General features: G+C 47.3%; 1 protein-coding gene across 1 annotated transcript in view; it reads right to left on the bottom strand.

Annotated features, from left to right (window-relative positions):
* The window catches only part of LOC142218398 (metabotropic glutamate receptor 2-like), a 32201-nt gene extending 17660 nt beyond the window's left edge, over window positions 1-14541 (bottom strand). Inside the window, exons 1-2 of the mRNA XM_075287119.1 lie at window positions 14472-14541; window positions 7491-7652 (exon numbers count right to left, since the gene is read on the bottom strand). The gene's annotated coding sequence lies outside the window, so the exon portion shown is untranslated. The remainder of the gene's footprint in view (window positions 1-7490; window positions 7653-14471) is intronic.
* Window positions 14542-17238: the final 2697 nt, after the last annotated feature.

The following is a 17238-nucleotide window of genomic DNA, read 5'->3' on the forward strand; positions in this document are numbered from 1 at the left end:
GATTATACAGTCACCACTAGGAGGAGCTCACTACATACAGATTATACAGTCACCACTAGGGGGAGCTCACTACAAACAGAATATACAGTCACCACTAGAGGGAGCTCACTACATACAGAATATACAGTCACCACTAGGGGGAGCTCACCACATACAGATTATACAACCACCACTAGGGGGAGCTCACTACATGCAGATTATACAGTCACCACTAGGGGGAGCTCACTACATACAGATTATACAGTCACCACTAGGAGGAGCTCACTACATACAGATTATACAGTCACCACTAGGAGGAGCTCACTACATACAGATTATACAGTCACCACTAGGGGGAGCTCACTACATACAGATTATACAGTCACCACTAGAGGAAGCTCACTACATACAGATTATACAGTCACCAGTAGGGGGAGCTCACTACATACAGATTATACAGTCACCACTAGGGGGAGCTCACTACATACAGATTATACAGTCACCACTAGGAGGAGCTCACTACATACAGATTATACAGTCACCACTAGGGGGAGCTCACTACATACAGATTATACAACCACCACTAGGGGGAGCTCACTACAAACAGAATATACAGTCTCCACTAGGGGGAGCTCACCACATACAGATTATACAACCACCACTAGCGGGAGCTCACTACATACAGATTATACAGTCACCACTAGAGGGAGCACACTACATACAGATTATACAGTCACCACTAGGGGGAGCTCACTACATACAGATTATACAGTCACCACTAGGAGGAGCTCACTACATACAGATTATACAGTCACCACTAGGAGGAGCTCACTACATACAGATTATACAGTCACCACTAGGGGGAGCTCACTACATACAGACCATACAGTCACCACTAGAGGAAGCTCACTACATACAGAATATACAGTCTCCACTAGGGGGAGCTCACCACATACAGATTATACAACCACCACTAGCGGGAGCTCACTACATACAGATTATACAGTCACCACTAGAGGGAGCACACTACATACAGATTATACAGTCACCACTAGGGGGAGCTCACTACATACAGATTATACAGTCACCACTAGGAGGAGCTCACTACATACAGATTATACAGTCACCACTAGGAGGAGCTCACTACATACAGATTATACAGTCACCACTAGGAGGAGCTCACTACATACAGATTATACAGTCACCACTAGGGGGAGCTCACTACATACAGACCATACAGTCACCACTAGAGGAAGCTCACTACATACAGAATATACAGTCACCACTAGGGGGAGCTCACCACATACAGATTATACAACCACCACTAGGAGGAGCTCACTACATACAGATTATACAGTCACCACTAGGGGGAGCTCACTACATACAGATTATACAGTCACCACTAAAGGGAGCTCACTACATACAGATTATACAGTCACCACTAGGGGGAGCTCACTACATACAGATTATACAGTCACCACTAGGGGGAGCTCACTACATACAGATTATACTGTCACCACTAGGGGGAGCTCACTGCATACAGATTATACAGTCACCACTAGGAGGAGCTCACTACATACAGATTATACAGTCACCACTAGGAGGAGCTCACTACATACAGATTATACAGTCACCACTAGGAGGAGCTCACTACATACAGATTATACAGTCACCACTAGGAGGAGCTCACTACATACAGATTATACAGTCACCACTAGGGGGAGCTCCTCACTACATACAGATTATACAGTCACCACTAGGAGGAGCTCACTACATACAGATTATACAGTCACCACTAGGAGGAGCTCACTACATACAGATTATACAGTCACCACTAGGGGGAGCTCACTACATACAGATTATACTGTCACCACTAGGGGGAGCTCACTGCATACAGATTATACAGTCACCACTAGGAGGAGCTCACTACATACAGATTATACAGTCACCACTAGGGGGAGCTCACTACATACAGATTATACAGTCACCACTAAAGGGAGCTCACTACATACAGATTATACAGTCACCACTAGGGGGAGCTCACTACATACAGATTATACAGTCACCACTAGGGGGAGCTCACTACATACAGATTATACAGTCACCACTAGGGGGAGCTCACTACATACAGATTATACAGTCACCACTAGGAGGAGCTCACTACATACAGATTATACAGTCACCACTAGGGGGAGCTCACTACATACAGATTATACAGTCACCACTAAAGGGAGCTCACTACATACAGATTATACAGTCACCACTAGGGGGAGCTCACTACATACAGATTATACAGTCACCACTAGGGGGAGCTCACTACATACAGATTATACTGTCACCACTAGGGGGAGCTCACTGCATACAGATTATACAGTCACCACTAGGAGGAGCTCACTACATACAGATTATACAGTCACCACTAGGAGGAGCTCACTACATACAGATTATACAGTCACCACTAGGAGGAGCTCACTACATACAGATTATACAGTCACCACTAGGAGGAGCTCACTACATACAGATTATACAGTCACCACTAGGGGGAGCTCCTCACTACATACAGATTATACAGTCACCACTAGGAGGAGCTCACTACATACAGATTATACAGTCACCACTAGGAGGAGCTCACTACATACAGATTATACAGTCACCACTAGGAGGAGCTCACTACATACAGATTATACAGTCACCACTAGGGGGAGCTCACTACATACAGATTATACAGTCACCACTAGGAGGAGCTCACTACATACAGATTATACAGTCACCACTAGGAGGAGCTCACTACATACAGATTATACAGTCACCACTAGGAGGAGCTCACTACATACAGATTATACAGTCACCACTAGGGGGAGCTCACTACATACAGACCATACAGTCACCACTAGAGGAAGCTCACTACATACAGAATATACAGTCACCACTAGGGGGAGCTCACCACATACAGATTATACAACCACCACTAGGGGGAGCTCACTACATGCAGATTATACAGTCACCACTAGGGGGAGCTCACTACATACAGATTATACAGTCACCACTAGGAGGAGCTCACTACATACAGATTATACAGTCACCACTAGGAGGAGCTCACTACATACAGATTATACAGTCACCACTAGGGGGAGCTCACTACATACAGATTATACTGTCACCACTAGGGGGAGCTCACTGCATACAGATTATACAGTCACCACTAGGAGGAGCTCACTACATACAGATTATACTTTCACCACTAGGGGGAGCTCACTACATACAGATTATACAGTCACCACTAGGAGGAGCTCACTACATACAGATTATACAGTCACCACTAGGGGGAGCTCACTACAAACAGAATATACAGTCACCACTAGAGGGAGCTCACTACATACAGATTATACAGTCACCACTAGGAGAAGCTCACTACATACAGATTATACAGTCACCACTAGGAGGAGCTCACTACATACAGATTATACAGTCACCACTAGGAGGAGCTCACTACATACAGATTATACAGTCACCACTAGGGGGAGCTCACTACAAACAGAATATACAGTCACCACTAGAGGGAGCTCACTACATACAGATTATACAGTCACCACTAGGAGAAGCTCACTACATACAGATTATACAGTCACCAGTAGGAGGAGCTCACTACATACAGATTATACAGTCACCACTAGGAGGAGCTCACTACATACAGATTATACAGTCACCACTAGGAGGAGCTCACTACATACAGATTATACAGTCACCACTAGGGGGAGCTCACTACATACAGACCATACAGTCACCACTAGAGGAAGCTCACTACATACAGAATATACAGTCTCCACTAGGGGGAGCTCACCACATACAGATTATACAACCACCACTAGCGGGAGCTCACTACATACAGATTATACAGTCACCACTAGAGGGAGCACACTACATACAGATTATACAGTCACCACTAGGGGGAGCTCACTACATACAGATTATACAGTCACCACTAGGAGGAGCTCACTACATACAGATTATACAGTCACCACTAGGAGGAGCTCACTACATACAGATTATACAGTCACCACTAGGGGGAGCTCACTACATACAGACCATACAGTCACCACTAGAGGAAGCTCACTACATACAGAATATACAGTCTCCACTAGGGGGAGCTCACCACATACAGATTATACAACCACCACTAGCGGGAGCTCACTACATACAGATTATACAGTCACCACTAGAGGGAGCACACTACATACAGATTATACAGTCACCACTAGGGGGAGCTCACTACATACAGATTATACAGTCACCACTAGGAGGAGCTCACTACATACAGATTATACAGTCACCACTAGGAGGAGCTCACTACATACAGATTATACAGTCACCACTAGGAGGAGCTCACTACATACAGATTATACAGTCACCACTAGGAGGAGCTCACTACATACAGATTATACAGTCACCACTAGGAGGAGCTCACTACATACAGATTATACAGTCACCACTAGGAGGAGCTCACTACATACAGATTATACAGTCACCACTAGGGGGAGCTCACTACATACAGACCATACAGTCACCACTAGAGGAAGCTCACTACATACAGAATATACAGTCACCACTAGGGGGAGCTCACCACATACAGATTATACAACCACCACTAGGGGGAGCTCACTACATGCAGATTATACAGTCACCACTAGGGGGAGCTCACTACATACAGATTATACAGTCACCACTAGGAGGAGCTCACTACATACAGATTATACAGTCACCACTAGGAGGAGCTCACTACATACAGATTATACAGTCACCACTAGGGGGAGCTCACTACATACAGATTATACAGTCACCACTAGGGGGAGCTCACTACATACAGATTATACTGTCACCACTAGGGGGAGCTCACTGCATACAGATTATACAGTCACCACTAGGAGGAGCTCACTACATACAGATTATACTGTCACCACTAGGGGGAGCTCACTACATACAGATTATACAGTCACCACTAGGAGGAGCTCACTACATACAGATTATACTGTCACCACTAGGGGGAGCTCACTACATACAGATTATACAGTCACCAATAGGAGGTGCTCACTACATACAGATTATACTGTCACCACTAGGGGGAGCTCACTACATACAGATTATACAGTCACCAATAGGAGGAGCTCACTACATACAGATTATACAGTCACCACTAGGAGGAGCTCACTACATACAGAATATACAGTCACCACTAGAGGGAGCTCACTACATACAGATTATACAGTCACCACTAGGAGAAGCTCACTACATACAGATTATACTGTCACCACTAGGGGGAGCTCACTACATACAGATTATACAGTCACCACTAGGAGGAGCTCACTACATACAGATTATACAGTCACCACTAGGAGGAGCTCACTACAAACAGAATATACAATCACCACTAGAGGGAGCTCACTACATACAGATTATACAGTCACCACTAGGAGGAGCTCACTACATACAGATTATACAGTCACCACTAGGAGGAGCTCACTACATACAGATTATACAGTCACCACTAGGAGGAGCTCACTACATACAGATTATACAGTCACCACTAGGGGGAGCTCACTACATACAGATTATACAGTCACCACTAAAGGGAGCTCATTACATACAGATTATACAGTCACCACTAGGGTGAGCTCACTACATACAGATTATACAGTTACCACTAGGAGGAGCTCACTACATACAGATTATACAGTCACCACTAGGGGGTGCTCACTAGATACAGATTATACAGTCACCACTAGGGGGAGCTCACTACATACAGATTATACAGTAACCACTAGGGGGAGCTCACTACATACAGATTATACAGTCACCACTAGAGGGAGCTCACTACATACAGATTATACAGTCACCACTAGGGGAGCTCACTACATACAGATTATACAGTCACCACTAGGGGGAGCTCACTGCATACAGATTATACAGTCACCACTAGGAGGAGCTCACTACATACAGATTATACTGTCACCACTAGGGGGAGCTCACTACATACAGATTATACAGTCACCACTAGGAGGAGCTCACTACATACAGTTTATACAGTCACCACTAGGGGGCGCTCACTACATACAGATTATACAGTCACCACTAGGAGGAGCTCACTACATACAGATTATACTGTCACCACTAGGGGGAGCTCACTACATACAGATTATACAGTCACCACTAGGAGGAGCTCACTACATACAGATTATACAGTCACCACTAGGGGGAGCTCACTACATGCAGATTATACAGTCACCACTAGGGGGAGCTCACTACATACAGATTATACAGTCACCACTAGGAGAAGCTCACTACATACAGATTATACAGTCTCCACTAGAGGGAGCTCACTACATACAGCTTATACAGTCACCACTAGGGGGAGCTCACTACATACAGATTATACAGTCACCACTAGGGGGAGCTCACTACATACAGATTATACATCTACCACTAGGAGGAGCTCACTACATACAGATTATACAGTCACCACTAGAGGGAGCTCACTACATACAGATTATACAGTCACCACTAGGAGGAGCTCACTACATACAGATTATACAGTCACCACTAGAGGGAGCTCACTACATACAGATTATACAGTCACCACTAGGGGGAGCTCACTACATACAGATTATACATCTACCACTAGGAGGAGCTCACTACATACAGATTATACAGTCACCACTAGAGGGAGCTCACTACATACAGATTATACAGTCACCACTAGGAAGAGCTCACTACATACAGATTATACAGTCACCACTAGGGGGAGCTCACTACATACAGATTATACAGTCACCACTAGGAGGAGCTCACTACATACAGATTATACAGTCACCACTAGGAGGAGCTCACTACATACAGATTATACAGCCACCACTAGGGGGAGCTCACTACATACAGATTATACAGTCACCACTAGGAGGAGCTCACTACATACAGATTATACAGTCACCACTAGGAGGAGCTCACTACATGCAGATTATACAGTCACCACTAGGGGGAGCTCACTACATACAGATTATACAGTCACCACTAGGAGGAGCTCACTACATACAGATTATACAGTCACCACTAGGGGGAGCTCACTACATACAGATTATACAGTCACCACTAGAGGGAGCTCACTACATACAGATTATACAGTCACCACTAGGAGGAGCTCACTACATACAGATTATACAGCCACCACTAGGGGGAGCTCACTACATACAGATTATACAGTCACCACTAGGAGGAGCTCACTACATACAGATTATACTGTCACCACTAGGAGGAGCTCACTACATACAGATTATACAGTCACCACTAGGAGGAGCTCACTACATACAGAGTACACTTCATATTCAATAGCTCTTCCCCTCTTCCTTACCTATGCTATATCTAGTATATATAATGCCTCTGCTCCTCCTCATCCCTTATATATGTAGTAGATGTAACTTTGCTCCTCCCCATATTCTGTATATAGTAGCTTTGTGTCCTACCTGACGGCTCGGGACGTTTGGTGGAGCGTTCCTTGTGATCAGTCTGATCGTCTCCTCTCCGCCACTTCGCCTTCAAGACATGGTCTCATCCTTCCTGTACTACTTGGTGATTCTGCATTTATCGGGCGCTTCAATCAGAGTCATTGACAGATTTATGATTCCCTGTAAGATAATAATTGGAGAATCAGATCTCACATTGTATCCTATAAAGTGAGGAATCAACAATCCAGGACAAATGACCAAGTCCTGTCCAGATTCAGTAACTTGTCTCCTGTATTTTCTCCAAGAGGTGATCATACGACTGCAGCAGAGATGACCACAAAGTATGGCGGAGCTGTGACCTCCTGTGACCTCTCATTGGCTGCTCCTGGGCTTATCTATTGGGGTCTTGGACTATAGGACCTCTGATCTGCAGCTCCTGGAATTCGTCAGTCCTGTTCAGGGTCTAGGACTGCAGGACCACTGGTCTATGGCTCCTGGACACATATGCAGCTAGGACCATTGATCCCCAGCTACTGAACTTGTCTGATGGGGACCCTAGGTCTCTAGGACCTCTGATTAGCAACTCGTGGGCTCATCTGCTCGGGTATAGGACCTCTGGTCTGTAACGCCTGCTCTCATCTCCTGGGGGTCTAGGACTTTAGGACCTCTGGTCTGTAACGCCTGCTCTCATCTCCTGGGGGTCTAGGACTTTAGGACCTCTGGTCGCAGCTCCTGGGCTCATCTCCTGGGGTCTAGGACTTTAGGACCTCCGGTCGCAGATCTTTGGCTCATCTCCTGGGGGTCTAGGACTTTAGGACCTCTGGTCTGTAACGCCTGCTCTCATCTCCTGGGGTTTAGGACTTTAGGACCTCTGGTCTGTAACGCCTGCTCTCATCTCCTGGGGTTTAGGACTTTAGGACCTCTGGTCTGTAACGCCTGCTCTCATCTCCTGGGGTTTAGGACTTTAGGACCTCTGGTCTGTAACTCCTGCTCTCATCTCCTGGGGGTCTAGGACTTTAGGACCTCTGGTCACAGCTCCTGGGCTTATCTCCTTGGGGTCTAGGACTTTAGGACCTCTGGTCGCAGCTCCTGGGCTTATCTCCTGGGGGTCTAGGACTTTAGGACCTCTGGTCACAGCTCCTGGACTTATCTCCTGGGGGTCTAGGACTTTAGGACCTCTGGTCACAGCTCCTGGGCTCATCTCCTGGGGGTCTAGGACTTTAGGACCTCCGGTCACAGCTCCTGGGCTCATCTCCTGGGGGTCTAGGACTTTAGGACCTCCGGTCACAGCTCCTGGGCTCATCTCCTGGGGTCTAGGACTTGGGGACCTCCGGTCGCAGCTCTTCGGCTCATCTCCTGGGGGTCTAGGACTTTAGGACCTCCGGTCGCAGCTCCTGGGCTCATCTCCTGGGGGTCTAGGACTTTAGGACCTCCGGTCGCAGCTCCTGGGCTCATCTCCTGGGGGTCTAGGACTTTAGGACCTCCGGTCGCAGCTCCTGGGCTCATCTCCTGGGGGTCTAGGACTTTAGGACCTCCGGTCGCAGCTCCTGGGCTCATCTCCTGGGGTCTAGGACTTTAGGACCTCCGGTCGCAGCTCCTGGGCTCATCTCCTGGGGTCTAGGACTTTAGGACCTCCGGTCGCAGCTCCTGGGCTCATCGGCCGGCTCCTCTGTGACTTTCCCATATAAATCTTAGATACACAAGCTCAGCGCTCGGATCATTGTCTGGGGTAGGGGGCTGAAATTGCAGAGTAGCCATGGAAACCAGATCCTGGGAGCAGCGTGCGCGGGGGGGGGGGGGTATCTTCTGTAATCTAAAGAGAAAGCGGGGGGGGGGGGGATTCCAGCGATGCTAATAGATAAAACATAAGACACCTGTGCAGACTGGAGGACATGAAGACGCCGTATGTACTGACAGCCATGGAGGCACCACAAGTCCCAGCATGCCCCGGGACAGCTGCCTGTGTATAGAGATGTCTATGGGGTGTTTGGCCATCAGCTGCCCCCCTGTACACTGGAGACCCCCAGCTCCTACATTACATGTCAGCAAAGTCTGAGGAACTCCTGCTAAGCAGACGGAGCCCCCCCATATTACATGTTAGAAAGCAAAAGCTCAGAATGAAAGAAAAAGCAAAAAACGCAGAGAAAGAAATAGAGAAAATTAGAGCAAAAGAACCAGATGTGCAGAATCCCACCGAGAGCTGCAGCGATGAGCCCACAAGAGCGCAGCTCTAGGAGGGAGACAGATGGCAGCCAGCAGTATATAGCCGTGTGCCCAGCACATCCAGGGTATATACACTGCGCACAGGCATTAGTGGGGTGCCTGCAGTGTATCGGAAGATTGTGGGGTGTATGCACTGTGATTGGCAGATTGTGGGGTGTATGCACTGTGATTGGCAGATTGTGGGGTGTATGCACTGTGATCGGCAGATTGTGGGGTGTATGCACTGTGATCAGCAGATTGTGGGGTGTATGCACTGTGATTGGCAGATTGTGGGGTGTATGCACTGTGATCAGCAGATTGTGGGGTGTACACACTGTGATCAGCAGATTGTGGGGTGTATGCATTGTGATCAGCAGATTGTGGGGTGTATGCATTGTGATCAGCAGATTGTGGGGTGTATGCACTGTGATAGGCAGATTGTGGGGTGTATGCACTGTGATTGGCAGATTGTGGGGTGTATGCACTGTGATCAGCAGATTGTGGGGTGTATGCACTGTGATCAGCAGATTGTGGGGTGTATGCACTGTGATAGGCAGATTGTGGGGTGTATGCACTGTGATTGGCAGATTGTGGGGTGTATGCACTGTGATCAGCAGATTGTGGGGTGTATGCACTGTGATTGGCAGATTGTGGGGTGTATGCACTGTGATCAGCAGATTGTGGGGTGTATGCACTGTGATAGGCAGATTGTGGGGTGTATGCACTGTGATTGGCAGATTGTGGGGTGTATGCACTGTGATCAGCAGATTGTGGGGTGTATGCACTGTGATCAGCAGATTGTGGGGTGTATGCATTGTGATCAGCAGATTGTGGGGTGTATGCATTGTGATCAGCAGATTGTGGGGTGTATGCACTGTGATCAGCAGATTGTGGGGTGTACACACTGTGATTGGCAGATTGTGGGGTGTATGCACTGTGATCAGCAGATTGTGGGGTGTATGCACTGTGATCAGCAGATTGTGGGGTGTACACACTGTGATTGGCAGATTGTGGGGTGTATACACTGTGATCAGCAGATTGTGGGGTGTATGCACTGTGATCAGCAGATTGTGGGGTGTATGCACTGTGATCGGCAGATTGTGGGGTGTATGCACTGTGATCGGCAGATTGTGGGGTGTATGCACTGTGATCAGCAGATTGTGGGGTGTATGCACTGTGATCAGCAGATTGTGGGGTGTATGCACTGTGATCAGCAGATTGTGGGGTGTATGCACTGTGATCAGCAGATTGTGGGGTGTATGCACTGTGATCAGCAGATTGTGGGGTGTATGCACTGTGATCAGCAGATTGTGGGGTGTACACACTGTGATCAGCAGATTGTGGGGTGTATGCACTGTGATCAGCAGATTGTGGGGTGTTTGCTTTGTGTTCTGCACTTTTAGCCCCTGGCAGAGCCGCTGCCTGTCTGTCTTGTCACTGAGCCCTTCCCCATTACTATGAGACATTAATTTGTCCTCACAAGCCCCGTCCATAGCTACTATATAAATACAGGCCCTGCCCCCCATACTCATACCCTGTACCCCCATACTAATACCCTGTACCCCCATACTAATACCCTGCCCCCCATACTAATACCCTGTACCCCCATACTAATACCCTGTAACCCATACTAATACCCTGCACCCCCATACTCATACCCTGTACCCCCATACTAATACCCTGCCCCCCATACTAATACCCTGTACCCCCATACTAATACCCTGTACCCCCATACTAATACCCTGTACCCCCATACTAATACCCTGTACCCCCATACTAATATCCTGTACCCCCATACTCATACCCTGTACCCCCATACTAATATCCTGTACCCCCATACTAATACCCTGTACCCCCATACTCATACCCTGTACCCCCATACTAATATCCTGTACCCCCATACTAATATCCTGTACCCCCATACTAATACTCTGTACCCCCATACTAATATACCCCATATCCCTCATACTTATACTCTGCCCCCCCATACTTATATCCTGTGCCCCCAATCTATCACTAACAGTCATTTACAATATCTTTCTGCTATTTCCATAGATAAATTGACGGGATTGATAAATTCCATGAACTCTGCACCCCAACTTCAGTCCAAAACTTGTAATGTGCCCCCTGTGATGTGCACCCCATCATCTGCCCCCTGTGAATTCCCCCCATTATCTGCCCTCTGTGATGTCCCCCTATTATCTGCTTCCTGTGATGTGCCCCCCATTATCTGCCCCCGAGATGTCCCCCATTATCTGCCCCCTGTGATGGCCCCCATTATCTGCCCCTTGTGATGGCCCCCATTATCTGCCCCTTGTGATGTCCCCCATTATCTGCCCCCTGTGATGTCCCCCCGTTATCTGCCCCCTGTGATGTCCCCCATTATCTGCCCGCTGTGATGTCCTCCATTATCTGCCCCCTGAGATTTCCCCCCATTATCTGCCCCCTGTGATTTCCCCCAATTATCTGCTCCCTGTGATGTCCCCCCATTATCTGCCCTCTGTGATTTCCCCCAATTATCTGCCCTCTGTGATGTCCCCCCATTATCTGCCCCTGTGATGTCCCCCCATTATCTGCCCTCTGTGATGTCCCCCCATTATCTGCCCCCTGTGATGTCCCCCCATTATCTGCCCCCTGTGATGTTCCCGCATTATCTGCCCTCTGTGATGTCCCCCCATTATCTGCCCTCTGTGATTTCCCCCAATTATCTGCCCCCTGTGATGGCCCCCATTATCTGCCCTCTGTGATGTCCCCCCATTATCTGCCCCTGTGATGTCCCCCATTATCTGCCCCCTGTGATGTTCCCCCATTATCTTCCACCTGAGATGTCCCCCCATTATCTACCCCTGTGATGTCCCCCCCTTATCTGCCACCTGTGATTTCCCCCCATTATCTACCCTCTGTGAAGTCCCCCCATTATCTGCCCCCTGTGATGTCCCCCATTATCTGCCCCCTGTGATGTTCCCCCATTATCTGCCCCCTGTGATGTCCCCCCCATTATCTGCCCATGTGATGTCCCCCCATTATCTGCCCCTGTGATGTCCCCCCATTATCTGCCCCCTGTGATGTCCCCCCATTATCTGCCCCTGTGATGTCCCCCCATTATCTGCCCCTGTGATGTCCCCCCATTATCTGCCCCCTGTGATGTCCCCCCATTATCTGCCCCTGTAATGTCCCACCATTATCTGCCTCCTGTGATATTTCCCCATTATCTGCCCCCTGTGATGTCCCCCCATTATCTTCCACCTGTGATGTCGACCCATTATCTGCCCCCTGTGATGTCCCCCCATTATTTTCCACCTGTGATGTTCCCCATTATCTGCCCCTGTGATGTCCCCCCATTATCTGCCCCCTGTGATGTCCCCCCATTATCTGCCCCCTGTGATGTCTCCCCATTATCTGCCCCTGTGATGTCCCCCCATTATCTGCCCCCTGTGATGTTCCCACATTATCTGCCCCTGTGATGTCCCCCCATTATCTGCCCCCTGTGATGTCCCACCATTATCTGCCTCCTGTGATGTCCCCCCATTATCTTCCACCTGTGATGTCCCCCCATTATCTGCCCCCTGTGATGTCCCCCATTATCTGCCCCCTGTGATGTCCCCCCATTATCTGCCCCCTGTGATGTCCCCCCATTATCTGCCCCCTGTGATGTCCCACCATTATCTTCCACCTGTGATGTCCCCCCATTATCTGCCCCCTGTGATGTCCCCCCATTATCTGCCCCCTGTGATGTCCCCCATTATCTGCCCCCTGTGATGTCCCCCCATTATCTGCCCCCCTGTGATGTCCCCCCATTATCTGCCCCCTGTGATGTTCCCCCATTATCTGCCCCCCTGTGATGTCCCCCCATTATCTGCCCCCTGTGATGTCCCCCCATTATCTGCCCCCTGTGATGTCCCCCCATTATCTGCCCCCTGTGATGTTCCCCCATTATCTGCCCCCCTGTGATGTCCCCCCCATTATCTGCCCCCTGTGATGTCCCACCATTATCTTCCACCTGTGATGTCCCCCCATTATCTGCCCCTGTGATGTCCCCCCATTATCTGCCCCCTGTGATGTCCCCCCATTATCTTCCACCTGTGATGTCCCCCCCATTATCTGCCCCTGTGATGTCCCACCATTATCTTCCACCTGTGATGTCCCCCCATTATCTGCCCCTGTGATGTCCCCCCATTATCTGCCCCCTGTGATGTCCCCCATTATCTGCCCCCTGTGATGTCCCCCCATTATCTGCCCCCCTGTGATGTCCCCCCATTATCTGCCCCCTGTGATGTTCCCCCATTATCTGCCCCCCTGTGATGTCCCCCCATTATCTGCCCCCTGTGATGTCCCCCCATTATCTGCCCCCTGTGATGTCCCCCCATTATCTGCCCCCTGTGATGTTCCCCCATTATCTGCCCCCCTGTGATGTCCCCCCCATTATCTGCCCCCTGTGATGTCCCACCATTATCTTCCACCTGTGATGTCCCCCCATTATCTGCCCCTGTGATGTCCCCCCATTATCTGCCCCCTGTGATGTCCCCCCATTATCTTCCACCTGTGATGTCCCCCCATTATCTGCCCCTGTGATGTCCCACCATTATCTTCCACCTGTGATGTCCCCCCATTATCTGCCCCTGTGATGTCCCACCATTATCTTCCACCTGTGATGTCCCCCCATTATCTCCTCCCTTTCTTCTGCCCCATTATATTTTCTCTGTAACTTTTCCTGTACAGAAGAGATTCCTGCAGGTTTCTTTCGAATTAGGATCTGCATCTCTGACAAGCTCTCCGCTGCCTCACCCCTAGGATTACCTGGATCTTCTGTCCCAGGTGATGATCTGCTGCCTCCCTCTGTCCAAGGTGCTGATCTCCTGGATCTCTGTCCAAGGTTCTGATCTCCTGGATCCCCGTCCAAGGTTCTGATCTCCTGGATCTCTGTCCAAGGTGCTGATCTCCTGAATTTCCCTGTCCCTGGTGTTGACCTTCTGGATTCCCCTGTCTGTGGTGCTGATCTCCTGAATCTCCCTGTCCCTGGATTTGGTCTCTTGGATCTCCCTGTCCCCAGTGCTGATTTTCTGAATGTCCGTGTCCCTGGTGTTGACCTTCTGGATCTCCCTGTCCTTGGTGCTGATCTCCTGAATCTCCCTGTCCCTAGTTTTGATCTTCTGGAACTTCCTGTCCCTGGTGCTGATCTCCTGGATCTCCCTGTCCTTGGTGCTGATCTCCTGGATCTCCCTGTCCCTGGTGCTGATCTCCTGGATCTCCCTGTCGTTGGTGCTGATCTCCTGGATCTCCCTGTCCCTGGTGCTGATCTCCTGGATCTCCCTGTCCCTGGTGCTGATCTCCTGAATCTCCCTGTCCCTGGTGCTGATCTCCTGGATCTCCCTGTCCTTGGTGTTGATCTCCTGGATCTCCCTGTCCCTGATTCTGATCTCCACGATCTCCCTGTCCTTGGTGCTGATCTCCACGATCTCCTTGTCCCGCTTTAGATCTTCTGGATCTCCTTGTCCCTGCTGTTGATCTTCTGGATCTCTCTGTGAACTCTTCTGCCTCTTTCTCTGCTGCTCCTTCGGCTTCCAGTTCTCGAACAGAATAACTCAGAGATGATTCTCCGATCTCAATAAGCAATCTGTTCCCGTGGGCAGGGGGCAGTAGTGAGGAGAGCTCAGCGAATCGTCATGTAAAGAGGAGGGTACATAACAGGGAAATCAGAGAGGACACTGGAGATTATATATATATATATATATATATATATATATATATATATATATATATATATATATATGTATGTACATATTATACCGCTATATGAGCAATACAGGATCTGTATACCTGGGAAAACAGCAAACAACATGTATATACTGAGGAGTGGATATGACTGTATTATATATACTGAGGAGTGGATATGACTGTAGTGTATATACTGAGGAGTGGATATGACTGTATTATATATACTGAGGAGTGGATATGAATGTGTTATATATACTGTGGAGTGGATATGACTGTAGTGTATATACTGAGGAGTGGATATGACTGTATTATATATACTGAGGAGTGGATATGACTGTATTATATATACTGAGGAGTGGATATGACTGTAGTGTATATACTGAGGAGTGGATATGACTGTATTATATATACTGAGGAGAGGATATGACTTTATTATATATACTGAGGAGAGGATATGACTGTATTATATATACTGAGGAGTGGATATGACTGTAGTGTATATACTGAGGAGTGGATATGACTGTATTATATATACTGAGGAGTGGATATGACTGTATTATATATACTGAGGAGAGGATATGACTTTATTATATATACTGAGGAGAGGATATGACTGTAGTGTATATACTGAGGAGTGGATATGACTGTATTATATATACTGAGGAATGGATATGACTATATTATATATACTGAGGAGTGGATATGACAGTGTTATATATACTGAGGAGAGGATATGACTGTATTATATATACTGAGGAGTGGATATGACTGTAGTGTATACACTGAGGAGTGGATATGACTGTATTATATATACTGAGGAGAGGATATTACTGTAGTGTATATACTGAGGAGTGGATATGACTGTATTATATATACTGAGGAGTGGATATGACTGTATTATATATACTGAGGAGTGGATATGACTGTATTATATATACTGAGGAGTGGATATGACTGTATTATATATACTGAGGAGAGGATATGACTATTATATATACTGAGGAGTGGATATGACTGTAGTGTATACACTGAGGAGTGGATATGACTGTATTATATATACTGAGGAGAGGATATTACTGTAGTGTATATATTGAGGAGTGGATATGACTGTATTATATATACTGAGGAGTGGATATGACTGTATTATATATACTGAGGAGAGGATATGACTGTATTATATATACTGAAGAGAGGATATGACTGTAGTGTATATACTGAGGAGTGGATATGACTGTATTATATATACTGAGGAATGGATATGACTGTATTATATATACTGAGGAGTGGATATGACAGTGTTATATATACTGAGGAGTATATGAACAGTGTTATATATACTATGAGGAGAGGATATGACTGTATTATATATACTGAGGAGTGGATATGACTGTATTATATATACTGAGGAGTGGATATGACTGTAGTGTATACTTGAGGAGTGGATATGAATGTGTTATATATACTGTGGAGTGGATATGACTGTAGTGTATATACTGAGGAGTGGATATGACTGTATTATATATACTGAGGAGTGGATATGACTGTATTATATATACTGAGGAGTGGATATGACTGTAGTGTATATACTGAGGAGTGGATATGACTGTATTATATATACTGAGGAGTGGATATGACTGTATTATATATACTGAGGAGAGGATATGACTTTATTATATATACTGAGGAGAGGATATGACTGTAGTGTATATACTGAGGAGTGGATATGACTGTATTATATATACTGAGGAATGGATATGACTGTATTATATATACTGAGGAGTGGATATGACAGTGTTATATATACTGAGGAGAGGATATGACTGTATTATATATACTGAGGAGTGGATAT

The sequence above is a fragment of the Leptodactylus fuscus genome, chromosome 9 (genome assembly GCF_031893055.1).
Source record: "Leptodactylus fuscus isolate aLepFus1 chromosome 9, aLepFus1.hap2, whole genome shotgun sequence".
NCBI lineage: Eukaryota > Metazoa > Chordata > Amphibia > Anura > Leptodactylidae > Leptodactylus > Leptodactylus fuscus.